We start from the raw sequence: 16523 nt of genomic DNA on the forward strand, positions 1-16523 counted from the left end.
GTGGCATAGCCTACGGTGCCTTAGTCAACCTCTCCTCCACACTAATGGAGTGAGATAATGCTTTAATTTTCTAAATAGCCTGGCGACCCAAAGCTCAATAATGTGTTTTTGATCTTAGTAATATCTTAGAAGTACTATGTGAAGCTTAAGTATATTATCTATTAAGTTCCAATTAAGGGTTTAGAACACATAAACTCTGGAAAAATACCTTTTAGGAAAATAAAAGTATTACTGAACTCTTATAACAAAGAAACAGCGTAGGTTGTGAGTGCAATTGTACTGGAAAAATTCTTGTGCACAGGAAACTCCAGCACATAAGGCAGATGAGAGGGATGTATTGATACGTGATGAATGATGATCACGATGATCACGCCGGTGGCGGAGGTGGTGGATATAATTATGAGTGATGATGGACATAATACTGATATTAATCACTCCCGAGGAAAAAAGGCGATGATTAAGAATTCAAAAGACGGGACAAAGAGAGAGAAAACCGTGGAAATTAGGAGGTGGGGAAAAAAAACGTCCACGGATTTTCGGGAGTGACGTTGTTTGAAAAGACAGAGCGAGAGAGAGAGTGGGGGAGAGAGAGAGAGGGAGAGAGGAGAGACGGCGCGATAACAGTGTTTGCCCTTCTTGGACTCAGTTTTGTGACCGGCTGACGGACGAAGAAACTTGAGGCAATCCCACCGACATCCTGAGGTAAATTCAAAAATGTCCTAACCCGGATAATCCTGTCTTTGAAAGCACTGTTTCTGTTTTGTTTTTTTATTACCTCGGTCAGGTTGGCTGGAGATCAGACCCAGTTTTCCCCTCTGTTGGTATTTGGGAATTGCGTTTCTCCCCGTCTGCTATCAGGCGACACTGCTTGACATTCACCGTTTTTTAAAACTGAAATTACGGCACGTGACGCGTAAAATACCCACATATCGATCCGTGTTCCCTCTGTACTATTTCAGCGAAACAGATGGATGTGGTTAATTCTCGCGGCGGTCCGACTCCGCGCGTATTTCCGACACTCCGGAGGGTCTACTGGGTTTTAGTCGTTGTAAAAGTATATCCCTCGAATCTCAGTGGAAAATTTAAGGACGGACTGTTGTTGTAAAAATTATTATAGAGCTATCACATTCATAATGGCCGACAGTGAACGTGGAGTCCTAATTGGGAGCCTGTGGTCAGAGACTGAGGACTTGTCCAGTGTGCTTATATGTTGGGGAATTTCACAACATACTTACTGTTGTGCATACCGATTGATTATCTTATTGGTCGTTCTTTCATTGATTCAGTCGGGTGTCTATTCCTCTGATCACAGGACGAAGAGGATGCCACTTTCAATGCAAGCCGGACGGGCGCAGTGTTTTTACGCGTGCGAGCCGATTCCCAACAGACGGAGTGCACTGCTACTGACAGACTGTCACTATACGGAGCACCGACACCCCGCGGCAAATATTTTACCTGCGCGCCGTCCGTATGTGGAAATTTGTCTGCGGTTCAGCGCGTCCCTAATGAGGGTGATCGGCTGCGAGTCGCTTCAAAAACCCAGCTTAATTGCGTCCATTTATTACGCGACCCTATAAGTCGGTGATAATCAGTATTTGGCTTCATATCCACGGGTGTCTGGTGACGTGCCTGTGCCTTTGCAAAGTGTTCTGTTTTTGCACAACTCTAATATATGTATATAATATAACATAATATATATGTTCTCTCATTTGTGTGAGACCTTAAGCATCCTTTGCTCTACTGGGAAATACATTTGCTTAGATTTATGACCTGCCTTCTCAGGTTATATCGATTATGGCAGCCTACTGCCGTGCTTTATTTTTGTAAGAGCAAGAAAAGTGGGTCTGCCACGTCTATATATAATTTCTTCATGTTGTAGGGTGCACAGCAAGCTTTTGATGCAGCTGGGTCAATTCTCAAGAGGAAAATCTCTGCCATGATGGCCCCCTGTTGAACATATACATAAAAACTAATGTGATACATGAATGACTCCCTCACACACACGCGCACACATGCACAAACACACATGATGGGTCTTAAGCGACTATAATGACTCTGATCAGTGCGAGACATGTTTATGTATGTGGAAAGCTCATGTATTATACATTGTTGTTGCACCGGGGTGTTTGGGTGCAATCAGCTCAATGTCTGTGAATACCATAGCTGCAAATGTGTTTATGTACATCTGTGATGAATGTGAATGCGTTTATCTTTGAGTGTACATTTGATCACGTGAGCACATTTGGGCATTTTTCCCTGGACCAGCTGTGATATTACATGGCTCTTCTGTGGAAAAAAATATGATTGCTTCTACAAATACTAGTCTCAATATCAATACCTTATCTTGTAATGTGGCTAAGATAAAGAACCCACTATGATTCCGTTATTAACTGTTCACACCAAATAGCCTTTGCACAGGTGGGGAGTAACAAGGGGAAAGGAGATGTAAAAGGAGGGCAGAGAAGGATGAGGAAGAGGGGGAGGCTAGGAGAAATCAATGGATTGGAGGGGGTTAGTATGGAGGAAGAGGGAGTGGATGAAATGTGAACAGGTAGAACATGAGGTGAGATTAGAGGGAAGAGTGGGAAACGAGTGGACGGTGGGTGGAAGATGGAGAAGAAGAGGGAGAGGGTGGTAACAGTGGAAAGAGACAGGTTGCATTGAGTCAGTGACTTATGCTGACGATAAAACTGCCTGAAGAAAAGAAAGAAAGAGAAAGGTGCTGTTGTTGTGACACGGGAGGGACACGGAAAATCCCATTAGCGGACATTACTGGGTGTTGTGGACACCAGCAGAGGAAGAAGAAAGGGTTGGTGTAGATGGTGAGTTACTGAGGAGGATGCAGGATGGCACAACTCAGACAGACAGAAAAAGGCACAGAGGACTTATAAAAGGAGAGGAACAACAGCTGAGGAGGCTGCAGGAGAACGATATTTGAATTCAGGTCTCGAGTGAAGATTTTCTTTAACAATTCTCACCTGCCAATCTTACATAACCTTGTTGCCTCTCATGCCTGAAGTGGCTTGTAATGCTTTGCCAGCAAGACAGATCACTTACTAATACTGTCCCAGAGAGTCCGCTAGTCGTCTTTGTTTAAAGGCTCAATCAAAAGCGGTCAATAACATGCCCTCAAAGATGCAAACGTCCAAAAACGGTGATCACCAAGTCAAAGAGAGAAAGACGCCTTCGCATGGAGCCACACCCCCACTTCATGGAACACACACACACACACAGAGGACATGAGAAATGATCAGTGAGCCTCTGTTTCCGTTTGATTCCCTCCTAATGAGAATAGGAGAACCCCCAAGATGAGCACCCTTGGGGGCTTTTCTATTCCGAGAAAGTGTGTGGCAGTCAATGGACGCGTACCATTCATTAGCTGACAATTCAGTGAAATGAATCAGACAACATGGCCTCCCAGGGATCCTTGTGGAGAACAAGGAAATGAATGCTTAGTGTTCAAGACATGAACGTTCCCCAGGGCCCTCACGCAGAGAGGTAATGCAATTGCAGAATTCCTTTTTCCTTTCCGATTGTTATAAACGGAAAAGGGAACAAGGAGCTTCTAGGATCTAAGATCGCCTCAGATTCTGCTCGTGCTCTCTTCTCCTTGCTTTTTTGGGATTGGGGAAATGAGCTGTGTAAAACCTTCGGCAGAGTACTATTCCTCTGGTGTCAGTCTTTGAAAGGGGAAGTGAAACGTCTGCGACTCTGAAGTGACTTTGCCCAGAACTAAATCTCAACTATATCATCTCCAATTACCTACTCAAGGCAAGAGACTGGCGAGCCATTTTTCACCCATACGTGATGTTCCCTTTAAACTCCAGCTGGATGCGGAGGGCGAACAGTTCATTGCCTCGGTGCCCTTTGATGGTGATTGGGCATCAAAGGAGGGGAAAGACACATGGTTGCTGATGCAAACTTTTTAAGAATGGAAAAACGCCAATGGATTCACAGCAAGCATCTCTCAGGGAAAGTGTTGAATTTAGGTTCAACATCCTTCACGCTTTTCTCCGTCCTCCCCTGCCTCCCTCCTCCAATACTGTGATGTGTCCCCAGCGTTCCAAGACTGAGGTTAGAGCAGGACAGGCTGACCCCAGCTTTAGCAGTGCTGTGTCGAGACATGGAGTCAGTCTCTCCCCCGGTGGTGATGTGAGGAAGGGAGGGGAGAGAGACGGTCATTTAGAGGAAATGGCTATGCCTAGCAGTGCAGTCTTTTTCCTCACTATAGGCCTGTGGGATGGTGCTGCAGAGTCTGTCACGGTCTGATTGCTCCCAGATCAACACTGCTGTTTACTCGTGTGCACGTGACAATAGATATGCACGCACCTACTCAAGCAGTGGCGCACACCTTGCATAAGTTGTCAAATGAGCATAATTTCCAACCATATTTTATTGTGAACTTTAAATTTTTCCCCTTGTGCAAGCGTGGAGGTGCGTTGTCTGTCTGCTGCCAGCAGTGGGTCTGCGTTACCACCGGGCAGAACTGAATTTCTGAGCTCGATGTCAGATTGGTGGAGGCAACCCCCAGCTCGGTGGTGGATGGCTGTTTGAATGGGTGGGATGAAGGCGGACTCCCGTGAAAAAAGTACAGCAACTCGCTCCACTGGAGACATTATTATACAGAAAGACAGGAGGCTGCTCCAGGCTGTGTGTGGAGGCGTGTGTGTATATATGTGTGTGTGTAACTCCTGTGTATTTACATTTATACCCCACTGTGCAGAAATGAGATAGAGAGAGGGCAAGGGAGTTGGACACTGACAGAAAGAGAAAGCCCGTATGACTGTTGGTTATAGGTGTGTGTGTGTGTGTGTCAGTGTGTGTGTTGGTTATAGACCTGCTGCCACTGGCTGAAGTATTGGAGTTGTGAGCTAAAAAGAATCCTTTCTCTAGTTATTTCAGATGGAAATTTGAATTTGAGCCAAAATGAAATATGATACTGGGCATTTTCTTGCATATTTTTTTTCTAAATCTATTTGGAACGGCTTCAGTTTTTTCACGCAGGTGCACAGATGTTAAATAAGCATGCCAAAGGAAAAAAATGGTGGTAATAGTAAGACTCTCAGAGTCCCTGACGTTGGATTAAATTGGGAGAAAGAAACTAGACAAATCCAGTATATATGACTTATTTATTTATTTCAAGCTGTGTTAATAAAAGGTTACATTATGGAACTGACGAATTACACTACAGTTAGTAATCACACCTATGCTGTATTACTTTATCAGGTTTGGATCAAGGGTTGACTGCTGACTATAATATCACTTTCTTCACTCTGATTTTTGGGGGGTTAGCTTGCATAGGAAATGAGAAAGAAATCATATACCTGGTCTTACTGTGTCTCAGTAGCCAGCTGGCCTCCCCTGCATGGGTTCCCTGCGTTTGGTTAAAGGCAAGTATTTAGTTAGCATATGTTAGCTTAGCTTCAGTAAGTCTCTGGGGCAAAGCTAACATGAAGGGTAACAGTCTGCAATTATGTCATAACCGTAGGCTGGCTACTTGTTAAACCATACATGTCTTGTTTTCTGTTTCTCCCACAGTTTCTCTGAACGTTCAGTGAGTTATATGTAATGAATAATGTATGTTTTCTATGTACAACACCAGTGTGGCTAATTTTCAACAGTCAGTTGGTGTGTTAACTTTATTAATAGTCTGTCTGCCACCAGAAGTCTTTGGGAAAATGGTAATTTGGGTGAACATGTCCTTTAAATATCCCAGGGGGAGAGTGCCACGGTGGATTTGAGCTGAAAAAGCCCCCCAACTTGTGTAAAGCCTAAAGTCCCATGATGCAACAGTATGCTAAATAATTTAACAACTATCAGCCCACATCTGTCCTATAAGTCAGTTTTTCGCTTATATATCATTAATTATACTTGGAATGACTAAAATTATCTTGATTTGCTATGATAATTTCTTCAACTACAGCAAACATATTGTGCCACAAAATGCGTTTGCATTATTACCAGGCTTCCTTATGCCGTGTTTTCATACTTAAATCATCGAGAGGTCACAGAAGCTACCTTAGGTATCCACCTTTATAACAGTAAACTATACTACTGCAAATCCCGACTATAAATTTAAAGAAAAAGAAGAGAACAGTAATCTTTGCAAAAAACAATTAAGTCTAGTGAACAGACTTTTCTAGAATGAGACTGTTGAACAACTAGACGGAAAATTATGATTCTGTGTATGACAGCTCACCTGTCTGAGGTTTGGGAAAATTACAGATTTTGATTTATCGTTAGGTCCTGAACACTCTGTGTGTGTGAGGAATATTAAAAGCTGTGAGTATTATTGCTGTTGTGCCACATTTGTAAATTTGGTAACTTTCTTGCTCTGAGCACACTCATATGGACTCTGTAACTCTAAGGTGCAGCATTGTAGGCTATTTAATAAGCTCAGAGGAAAGACTCCTACAAACAGCTAGAAGCAAGAACTGCAACCTCAGAATGTTTGTGGAAGCAGGATTAAGTCTTCGTAGTTGGTACCTCTCATTCATAACCTCTTACAGGCTTGCTTCTGTGCTTCTGGCAACTCCAGCTCTCTGTTGGGTTTATGTACCGACGATAGTGCTGTAATGTGGAAAATGCTAATACTCAAACTTTGCCCAGGTACGGAAAAAGTCTGTTTAGACAAGACAGCTTTTTTTTCCCATTTAAAAATAAAAGGCTTTATTTTATTTAGTGTGATTATTTTGAGCACTGTGAGAGCATACGTCAGGAAAATTACTGTGCACATAAGATTCTTTTAAATCACGAGTCACGGCGCTGGGAGGTCTTAGGTGTACAAGTGAGGAACAGATCAAAGAACAGCCATATCAGTCACACAGCCCAGCTTGCATTACTTCCGTGTACAAGGATAATGAGGGTGGAATCCATGAGGGGGATCAAATCTCACTGAGCTGCACTGAAATGAAAGAGGAAACAATTAGTGCTTTAGCACATGGAATCTGAAATCAGGAAATTGAACATTAAATTAGAGTCTCTCTATTTAGACATCACATTGAAGTGATTAGCTTTAAAGCATGTGACTGAATAGCGGTTTTCAATTTTACAGCTTTCCCTGGATTTCCATTTGCGTGTCCTTATTTCTCACGCCATAAGTCATAAGCACATATGAAATTGAAGGCACTAACTCAAGCTACTTAAATAATTTCACCATGGTTTAACACAATTTAGAAAGACTTTAATAAGCCTTGCAACAAAAGGTGCCAATGACTGTAACCGGCGCTTTGGAATTACATTTATCATACTCTGAAAATTAACAATTTTTCTCGACAGTTGCTTTTGAATTGGGGGAAAAACTGCTTCCACAGGAGGTAGCTCATTTTTTGTGTGTGCGTGTGTTATTGTGCTATTTATCACTTCTGTGTTTGGGCTCATCTTTATCAAGGCTGCCAGTAATTCTGGTATAAAATGCTGTGCGTGCCTGAGGTAGGAGTGACTGTGTAGGTGTCTGCTCGGGCTGGTGGTAATGTGCATCTGCATGGCTGCGTGGTATCACAACAGCTGCAGACGTGTGTGTGTGTGTTCGGGGGTGGGGGGGGGGTGGACCACGACAGAATGAAACCTACAGCATAAGCAGCCACCCCTGACATAGAAGTCCTGTAGGAATTGAGCAAATCCTATTGTAAATTTGCCTACTCCATGAAGATAATTGGCTTATTCCTGTGTTAAATAGCCGGTCCTGCAGGACACTGACTGGGCTTAGCATGCTCCATGTAGACAGTGTGTCTGTTCCTCTGCTTCTTAGGGACTTAGAGGCACATTACATACTGAATTACTGTATGACAATGATGAACTGATAGCTGCCGTGCACAGCCCAGAGCTCCTATGCAGGGACAGACACGAACAAGAGTCTGCAAGGGCACAGGTTCCATTCCTATGGGGTGCTCCTTTTTGAAAAAAGCCTATATGGCTCCAGCTGCTTGATCTATGAAAGGCAGTTACACAGACAGGCTAGTTTAGGAACAATATGCACATCCAAGACTTCAGAGCTACATTTTCCTACATCTTGCAAAGCTCCCAATTTCTGGTTTTCATGCTCAAGTCTATGCAACAGTTTCAGGCTTCTGTTGAGCTTGGATGTGGAGAAAGTGTTGCGTAGCCTTACCTAAATCATTATCCACACATCAAACACCATCTGGCTTTCACTCCCTTACTTTGAAGATTCCTTCCTCATCAGCCCTTTGCCTAAAGCAGACACAACAGATAAATGTGTGTGTGTTTGTGTGTGAGCATGCATGCATATATGCAGACGAGCATACATGTGGCTTTTTCATGCTTGTTTTAACCTCGTAGCTGCTCGGTAACTCTGTAGCAGAGGTTGTCTCTCTGTTTCTTGGCCTCTGGGCTGCTGCTTAGTGATGAACCCAGCCCCAGCTGATCTAGCAGCTCAGAAGTGGTGGTGGGGGGAGAGAAAAGCACCAAAATGCTCAAATGAGAAAATGAGAGATTCAGAGATGGATGAATTGTCAGCGGATGTGCAGCTGTTCAGGCTCGCACGTGTGTATTTGGAAAGCTAGAGAGCTGGCTCGCGCAATTCTGGGACATGACCGAAAACTGTCTAGTTAGAGTGCATCAGGAAATGGATGAAAAGGAGAATTCCCTTCACGTGGTGAGAGGAAAGAGCCAGAGCTCGAAATGCTTCATCCGTGTGTGTCCTGATAGCTGCTAAGTTGAACAAAGGCAGCAACAATGCTATATTTCCAAACTAGTGTGTCTGTGTGAAAACATGTCGGACATGCTGTGAAGTGAAATGGTTGAAAGCATCTTTTAAAGATTGACTGATGATATTGAGCAGATGAAATGGCAGCACCTTGGGGAGGGATTTTTGAAGCTAAAAATACAGAGGTAAAGGAAATATGCAGTCATGGTTATCTCTGTGTCAAATTGCACTGATAGATACCATAATATGGCGTTTTTTTTGGCTAGGTGTGATGTACTCCATCCTGTTCCATGTCAGCGCAATCTGCCATCTCTGACTGTGTAACGGATCGAGACCGAGTGTATCCTGGCATGCGTGCGCGTGCATTCGGGTGCGCGTGCATCCGTGCGCTTTCCAGCCCTCTAGGAAGGCGTGGAGCGGGCCGTAGAGCATGAGGGTCATCAGTAGTGTAATTAATGTAGTGCAGTTCAGTTGTCATGCGTGATATTTCAGGGCTCCGATCTACTTGAGAAGGCTTTTTGATGAATGGCCAATTAGAAGCAGACTCCTCATGCCTGGTGGCTGACTGATCTCTTTTTAATGGCACTCCTTTTTCTTTGATAAAACACAAAATGAATCATCGATACCCTGGCCCGGAGGAGCACCAAGCTCCGCGTTTAATTGTAATTGGGTGTGTAGCAGGACTTGAGGTCGAGACTGTGCCTGCGTATGTGTCTCTGCAAAGAGTGCAGCAGAGCACTTTTGCGGTAATGGCGGTCAGCCCCAGTCATACTCTGATGCACATGGCTGCTTTTCCGAAACATTATATGTAATTTTCTGGGTTTGTGTGTTTGTCTTTATTCCTCTATCCACATCATCTTTGTTGATCTATTAGAAGATTATTTCGGCAGCCCAGCTGTGGGCACGCTTGCAAACCCTCCCCCCAAAACACTAATTGAGTCTCATTGTTGCTGATTTTTTTTGAGTCTGACTGCTATTAAAGAACTCTTTAATCAGACAAGTTTTGCTTCCAAAAAAATAAAATAAAATCCACGCTTAAACTTTGTTGCTCTGTTTTTGATGCTCTAATCAAAAAGTCCAATTTTATATGCATAATTAATGCTACAGAAAAAGAAAGACGAGAGAGAAAACCAGCCTTAAAACATCCAAAGAAATACAAAGTCTCTTTTCTTCTTTGTTTGCCAGTTCCTCAAGAGATGGCCACGATGTATTTGCCATTTCCTCAGAGGGGGTGATGCGGTTGGGAGAGGCGGTTGTTTGAACTGAAGCTGTGAAAACACACCGTGTAACAGTCTGAGCAAGCAGCTAGCGTCTCAAACCAAAGAGCCCACCAGGAGCTTTTCGACCACCCAACGGGCAGTAAAGGTCTTTGCTACCCCTTTTATTTTTATGTTTCCCCGGGTCTCAGCAGCTGGAGATTTCTTCGCTTCCTCAAGCAAACAGAAGAGGTTCACAATGGGGTGATTAGTGCTGTCAAAATGCCATCCTCTGCTGATGTTGGGGGGACTGGGATAATAATCTTGTGATTCCCCGCCTGAGACTGCTGGAACACGTCGCTCATACCCGTCTGCCTGCAAATGGCACATACATTACGCGCCCTCGGGAGTCTCGGGCTCGGACGAACTTTCTTCAGCCTCGTACCTCAGCTCCACTACCACCACAATGTGACGTGGCTTCAAGCTGAAATTGCGAAGCGGACCTTTCACACTCTGTCACAAAGGAAGCTTGCTTGGCAGGTAGGCACTTGGGGAGATACAGAGGGAATCTTATTTTGTGGATTTAGACTTCATAAACATCATTATCATCTCCCCGACCTTGAGTTGCTGTGCTGTTCAGCGGCGACCCCAATTTTGTCAGGAACCTTGAATGGTGATGCGCGCAGTCTCTCGGGCACACGGGCAATCGAGTCAACAAAAAAGGGATTTTTTCCCCCTTTAGAGTTTAGTGTGTGGTGTGGCGGCATGTGTGTCAGGGAGAGGGTGCGCATCTATGTACGTGCGCTGACTCAGTAATCTTTCATGCCTGCTGCCTGGAACCGTCAGCATCTTTCCTCCAAACAAAGTTTTCTGACTGTGCCTCTGCCAGATTTAAACTGTGTAGAACATTAGTGTAACAGCCCACGCTCTTAGAATACAGATTTGTTCTTGAGTGCACGCCAAATGGCCTCTATATTTTATGAGCCTCCTCTACTAACATACCATCTTGAGACTAATTATCATGGTCGCACTCAAACACAAAGCTCGTTTATTATTGCATTGACATCACATTTGTTTTGGCTTGGCCTACATGGCAGGGACTTCACAGCACTACAATGCTGGAATCATGTTTTGAGCTTGACAGAGCACGCTTTGGATGGAGAATCTGTTCTACCGTGCGTTGTACAAGGTGTTAGGCAGAAAGGTTGTTTGTTCTTTACAATCTTGTCATTTGTCTCTCTTCAAGTGGACTGTATTTTTTTTCCTGTTCCTTTTTTTCCTCTTCACATGGGAGTCACACTCAGTTCTTGGAAGGCTGGCTTCCTCTCATGGTTCTGTCCTAGAAATGCCTTGGTACTTTTTTTTTATTATCATAATACTTTTTCCCCCAGCATAGTGTATCTGTACACTGATTCCAGCTATTTTTACACACACTGCAAGACTATTAATAAAAGTCTGAGTAATGCCGGTCTGAAAAATGGAAATGGTACATGAAAGAGGAAGTGGCAAATTAAAGGAGTTTTCAGTAAATGACGTATAATAGATTTATTATGACATTTTTTTTGCATGTTTTTGTAATTCTGTTGTGTACTTATAATAAAATACTGCAGTGATCCCATTAGGGAGTATCACAAAGGATTTTACCAAGCTACCACAGCTATTTAACACACCAATTTATCCCTTTCCAGGATCACGAGGCCAACAGATTCTATCCCAGCGCGCACTGGGCAGAAGGAAGGAAATATCCTGGGCAGGTTGCCAGTGTTATTGCATGATGAGCACAGACACAGACAACAGATAGACATGGGAAAAACACATTTGAACTATGGGTTTGAACTATGAAACACTGAAAATCTAATTTAAATTTAATTTCTTGGAATTTCACATAATAAAAGTACAGAATATAGATAACAATGGATAAAGACAGCTAAAAAGAGAAAGACAGAGTGTGAAATATCTGCACGACTGCATCACAGCCCCAGCTAATCTATGGTAAACCCACACAGGTGTATTTACTTAAGTGGTTTATTAGACATGGCACCACTCCAGTCCTTAACAGAAGCCTCCTTCCAGACCTCAAAGCATGTTTGCTGTTGTGCTCAGCACTAGTTCCACAATTGTGTAGAACATGCACATGACTATTCTATTCTATTCTATTCTATTCTATTCTAGTTTACTAACGTAAGACGAGGGGCATGTTTTCTAGTTAACTAGCCAGCTAGCTATCTAAGTAGGTGTAGGAATCTTTTTTTTGTTAGCTACTCCATGTAGCTGGATGGACATAGTCACAGTGACATCACCTGTTGTAAGTTAGTTTAAATTTGAAGCCTTAAGCAGAGTGTTTTCAGTGTTCCTGGACGTAGTGATCGAGGGGCAAATCTGTGAACCTAAGTACGCAGACTGAGAACAGCGTGCTGCTGTCAAGTCATTTTATTCAGTGTCAGTGTGAAATTAAGGATGAGGACGGTGTGGGTCTGATTGTGAAACCACACAGTCCTAATTTACAACTCGTTGGCCTATGAGTGTGCAGATTCATACCAAATATCTCACAATTCCATATTGAAACATGATTTACAAAACAAACGTCATTTTTTAATTCAGTATGTACGGTGGCCATTAGATGTCAAACACTTGAAAAGGTTGCAGTGTTTTACCTCTCAGGGCCTTGAATATGACCCAAAATGTGACTCGGCACATAAACTTAGTAGGAAAATGTCCATGGACAGGTCTGTAAGTTCATCTCCTTCAGTAGTGAAAACCCTTGAATTTTCTTCAGTCTGCCTTTGATGTTGTTCAGTCCTGCTTAACTCAGCTGAAGTTGGTTTTAAGTCCAGACACATCTAAGTTCATGTTATTATCATATGGGACAGAGTTGTTGTCTTCGCTTCCTAAGATCAAAACCATTCAATGGGCTGAAATTGAAATGTTACAGCTTATAAGCCACAATTTTTAGGTACCTAGGTAGCATCTAGTTTCCAGGTATCATTATAGATCACAATTTGTCATTTGAAGCTCACATTGAAAGGCCTGTGTCCAAGCTGAAAGTTCAAATAGATTTTTTTTTTTTTTAGGACTAAATCCTGTTTTTCTCTCCAAGTGAGGAAGAACTTAATATTTTTTAAAAATCTGAGTTTGGATGGTGCCCATCATTGTGCTTTGCATTTTATGGTTGGCTTTGGACGTCGTGTACATCACTGTTCTCTGTATGTTGCTGCTGAGTGGCTGTCTCTGGATATCCACAGACTTTTCCATTGGTTTGTTTTTATCTATGAATCTATGCTTGGTCGGTTCCTTCTTATCTGTGTGTATGTGTGTAAAAACTGCAGCCAGTATAGCCTACGCTCTCACAATATTATACAAATGTTTGTCCCCAGAGTCAGAACCGAATTAGGAAAAAAAAAGGCTTTTAAATACGCTGCCCCTGTTTCCTGGAATAATCTCCAGCAGGCGCTGAAATTGTCAGAACTGGTGATGAAGTGGGAGTGGAAGTCCATTTTAAAAGAGCGAGACAATAGCTCTTTTGGTCAGTGTGACTGCTTTTAATATCACGCTGTTATTGCATATGATTCACATGTTTGCGTTCGCTTGTCTGTACTGGATACGAACTGTATTTGTTTCTTTACTTCTTATATTGCTATGTGTTGTATTTTTTTCTTCTTAGCCAGGTCTTAGACAGGTCTGTCTTGAAAAGAGATTTTAATCTCAATGAGACTTTTAGCTAGATAAATAAGGGCTATAAAGTATTTTCCCGTCGACGTGCACACGACAGCAAGTCTTATTTTGAATCACCATCTAGTAGCCTTAATGCACGTTTTTAGGCACTTTCACACTTGTTTTATAGTGTCTATGTCAGTAAACGTACTGCAGCTATAAGGCACTACGTCCATCTTTTATGCTTTCTGTGTTTTCTGCATTTGTAAAAACGAATGACATTGAAATATCTGAAAAAATAGCTTTATTCAACATAAATGTGCCGAATGAATAAAGTCAAACAAAATGGTAATTCAGTTCTCATTTCCATGCTAACAGTCTCCCCTAACCAAAAATATCTGATATTCATATTTGATTCAGTTGTTCTGCTTGCAGGTCTCATCCCCCCCTGTTACGCCTTACATCTGTAAGAGCTCGACGGGGGGAGACAGTTGAGTTTGCTCTCCTCAAAGCCCAGTCCGACTCCCATAACTCCCAGTAAAAACACCTGCATGGGTCTGTTAAAGCCACTGCTGTTGTGCAAAAACAGCTGAATATTATCGTTATTATTCAACGCCACATCAGCTGAGTTAAAACTTAATGTACAGTGACAGATCGATTTCTGGCAGCAGAGAGGTTGACTGCATATTGCCACATGCTAGATGGTGATAATATATTTCATCTTGTTGCAAAGGTCACACAATGCAAATCACGTTTAAGAATATTCTTAAATGATGGCTTTGAATTGCAATTAGCGAAGCATCCAGACGTATACTTTTTTTTTGTTTTTGTTTTTTTGCTGTTGTTGTTGTTGTTGAAAAGGCCTCCACAGTGCAGCCATTTTTCTGGAGAACTGCATCCCCTCTCTTTAAAACCATGAGTGACACATCATTTAAAAGCCTGCAGCAAACAGAAAATGACATATAGCATTACAGGGGCAGATTGTTCCTATAGCCGCTTGGCATATATCCTTATCCTTGGGTAAATAAGCCACAGATGCATCCAAACACCTATGATAACATGTTAGCACGCTCTCAGCGACTGAGCTTTTTGCTCACCTGTTGGCAGCCATGTATGTTGTGGTGTTTTGTTTTGTTTTTTTGTGTGGAAGCATGCACTCTGCCTCGTGTCCACGTGTTTGTCATCTATGATCACAGGCTGTGAAGATGACTACACTGCCAACGTTCATCTGACTCCCACAAACTGACTCATAAATTTTATGGCTATTTATGTCTTAACACTTTGCAGATGGAAGTGTTTTGTTCTTGATCGGGCCAGTTTGAAATGCGTATGAACACCTAATAATAATTTTTCTCTGCATAATAAGACCCCCACCACCACCACCACCCAATATCGGATTTAATACACTGCATCGGCTCCGCTCTTCTGCTTCTCGACTGTGCTTCATGCATTTGGAGTATGTCGGGCTAACATATTTTCAGTTGTTCATCTGTTCCTGCAACATACACACTAACATATTCCACTGTTCTACTTTTGTCACTCTCTCTTTATGTGCGCCTGCACAAATATGCTGTGACACATGGCAATATGGCAAATGTCAGCAAAGACAAAAGGGGCGTATGATCAGTTAGTCCCGCGATCTGTAGGTGCACACGCAAATATACGAACCAAGCCTGAAGTGTATGTACTTGTGCATGGAGGGGGGACAGCTGGAAATAAAGCAAGTGTGTAGGGATTGCGTGGGTGTTCTGGTGCGGCACATCTGGGTAGAGCGACACGAGGGGTCCTGACAGATATGGGCTGAGTGAGAGCCTGTTCCTGTTGTGCTCTGTCATGCTGAGGCTCCTTCCACATGCCTGCCTTTTCCCCCTCTGTCTGCCTGATGCTTCTGTTAGCTGTTAGGTAACCTGATGCCAGTGTGTGTGTCCGTATACGTGCAATGATACTGGCCTGTGATTAAAAGCGGAAGCGTCGGTGCGGCCACGGAATTGCGTGTGACGTTACATTGGGAAACGTGAAAGATGGAGGATGTGAGATTAAAAGGACACAGCAGAAGGAGAAGAAAGTGCTGCTTTATGCCTCTGCATGTGTAAGGGACAGAAAGTTCAGATGATGAATGAGAGCTTCAGCAACATCAGAACAGTGTGACCATGACAATGAAGGCATCAGGAAGCGCATGTGATCTCCATTTTTTCTTTCTGAATTATATTTCTCACTTTCTTTTAGTACCATGTACCTCAAGGTTAGCTCTTAGGTTTGAACATTTGTGTTTTTGGATCAGACATTTTTTGGACTTGCATAGTTTGTGTGTGTGTGTGTGTGTGTGTGTGTGTGTGTGTGTGTGTGTGTGTGTGTGTGTGTGTGTGTGTGTGCATGGGCTCCCACTGGGGTTTGTATTTCGGTCAGTCAAGCCTGACAGATAACAGCCCGCCGTGCTCGTCACATCAATTATTGAGGGGACGGGAAATTGATCGGCTCTAACGGTGAATGTTACCGTGCCTTCCTCAGTGCTTCAGTGCTCCTCTCACTGCCTCCTGTGTCATTTGCCCTCACTTCTTGCTGTGGGACTCCCTGCCTCCCTTGTTTTCAGTCATCCTGTTACCATTGCCTGTCTTCTAGCTTTCGTCTCTCAACCTCTGAGCCTGCCCCACTTCCCTCATAGCTTTCTCACCCTTATTTAAATTTATCCCCCTTTTTCAGGCCTGCTTTTCTCGGCCCCAGTTTTCCAAGCCAAACTTTACAGATGCAGACCTCCGCGCCCTCTCGGTTTCTCAATTGCCAACATAACTCGACTTTGAGTTTTTTGGCAAGCTCTTCTGTGTTGAAGTTGTTGTTCTGCAGTGTATCAACACACCCGATTCCTCTTCTCCCACAGACTCTATAAGCTCTTTTCACTCTTCGCCTCCCTGCTCTCTCTCCTTATCCCTCCTCTCGCCTCATCAGCTGGAAATCACGACTCCGGCTCACCTTTGATCGCTCTCCCTGGGAACTCTTCATCGCACAAAGTCAAG

General features: G+C 43.2%; 1 protein-coding gene across 1 annotated transcript in view; it reads left to right on the forward strand.

Annotated features, from left to right (window-relative positions):
• The first annotated feature begins 583 nt into the window (after window positions 1–583).
• cdh24b (cadherin 24, type 2b) overlaps window positions 584–16523 on the forward strand; it is a 155740-nt gene continuing 139800 nt past the window's right edge. Inside the window, exon 1 of the mRNA XM_005740228.1 lies at window positions 584–702. The gene's annotated coding sequence lies outside the window, so the exon portion shown is untranslated. The remainder of the gene's footprint in view (window positions 703–16523) is intronic.

The sequence above is a fragment of the Pundamilia nyererei genome, unplaced genomic scaffold (genome assembly GCF_000239375.1).
Source record: "Pundamilia nyererei isolate P.nyererei 1_Seehausen unplaced genomic scaffold, PunNye1.0 scaffold00098, whole genome shotgun sequence".
Classification (NCBI taxonomy): domain Eukaryota; kingdom Metazoa; phylum Chordata; class Actinopteri; order Cichliformes; family Cichlidae; genus Pundamilia; species Pundamilia nyererei.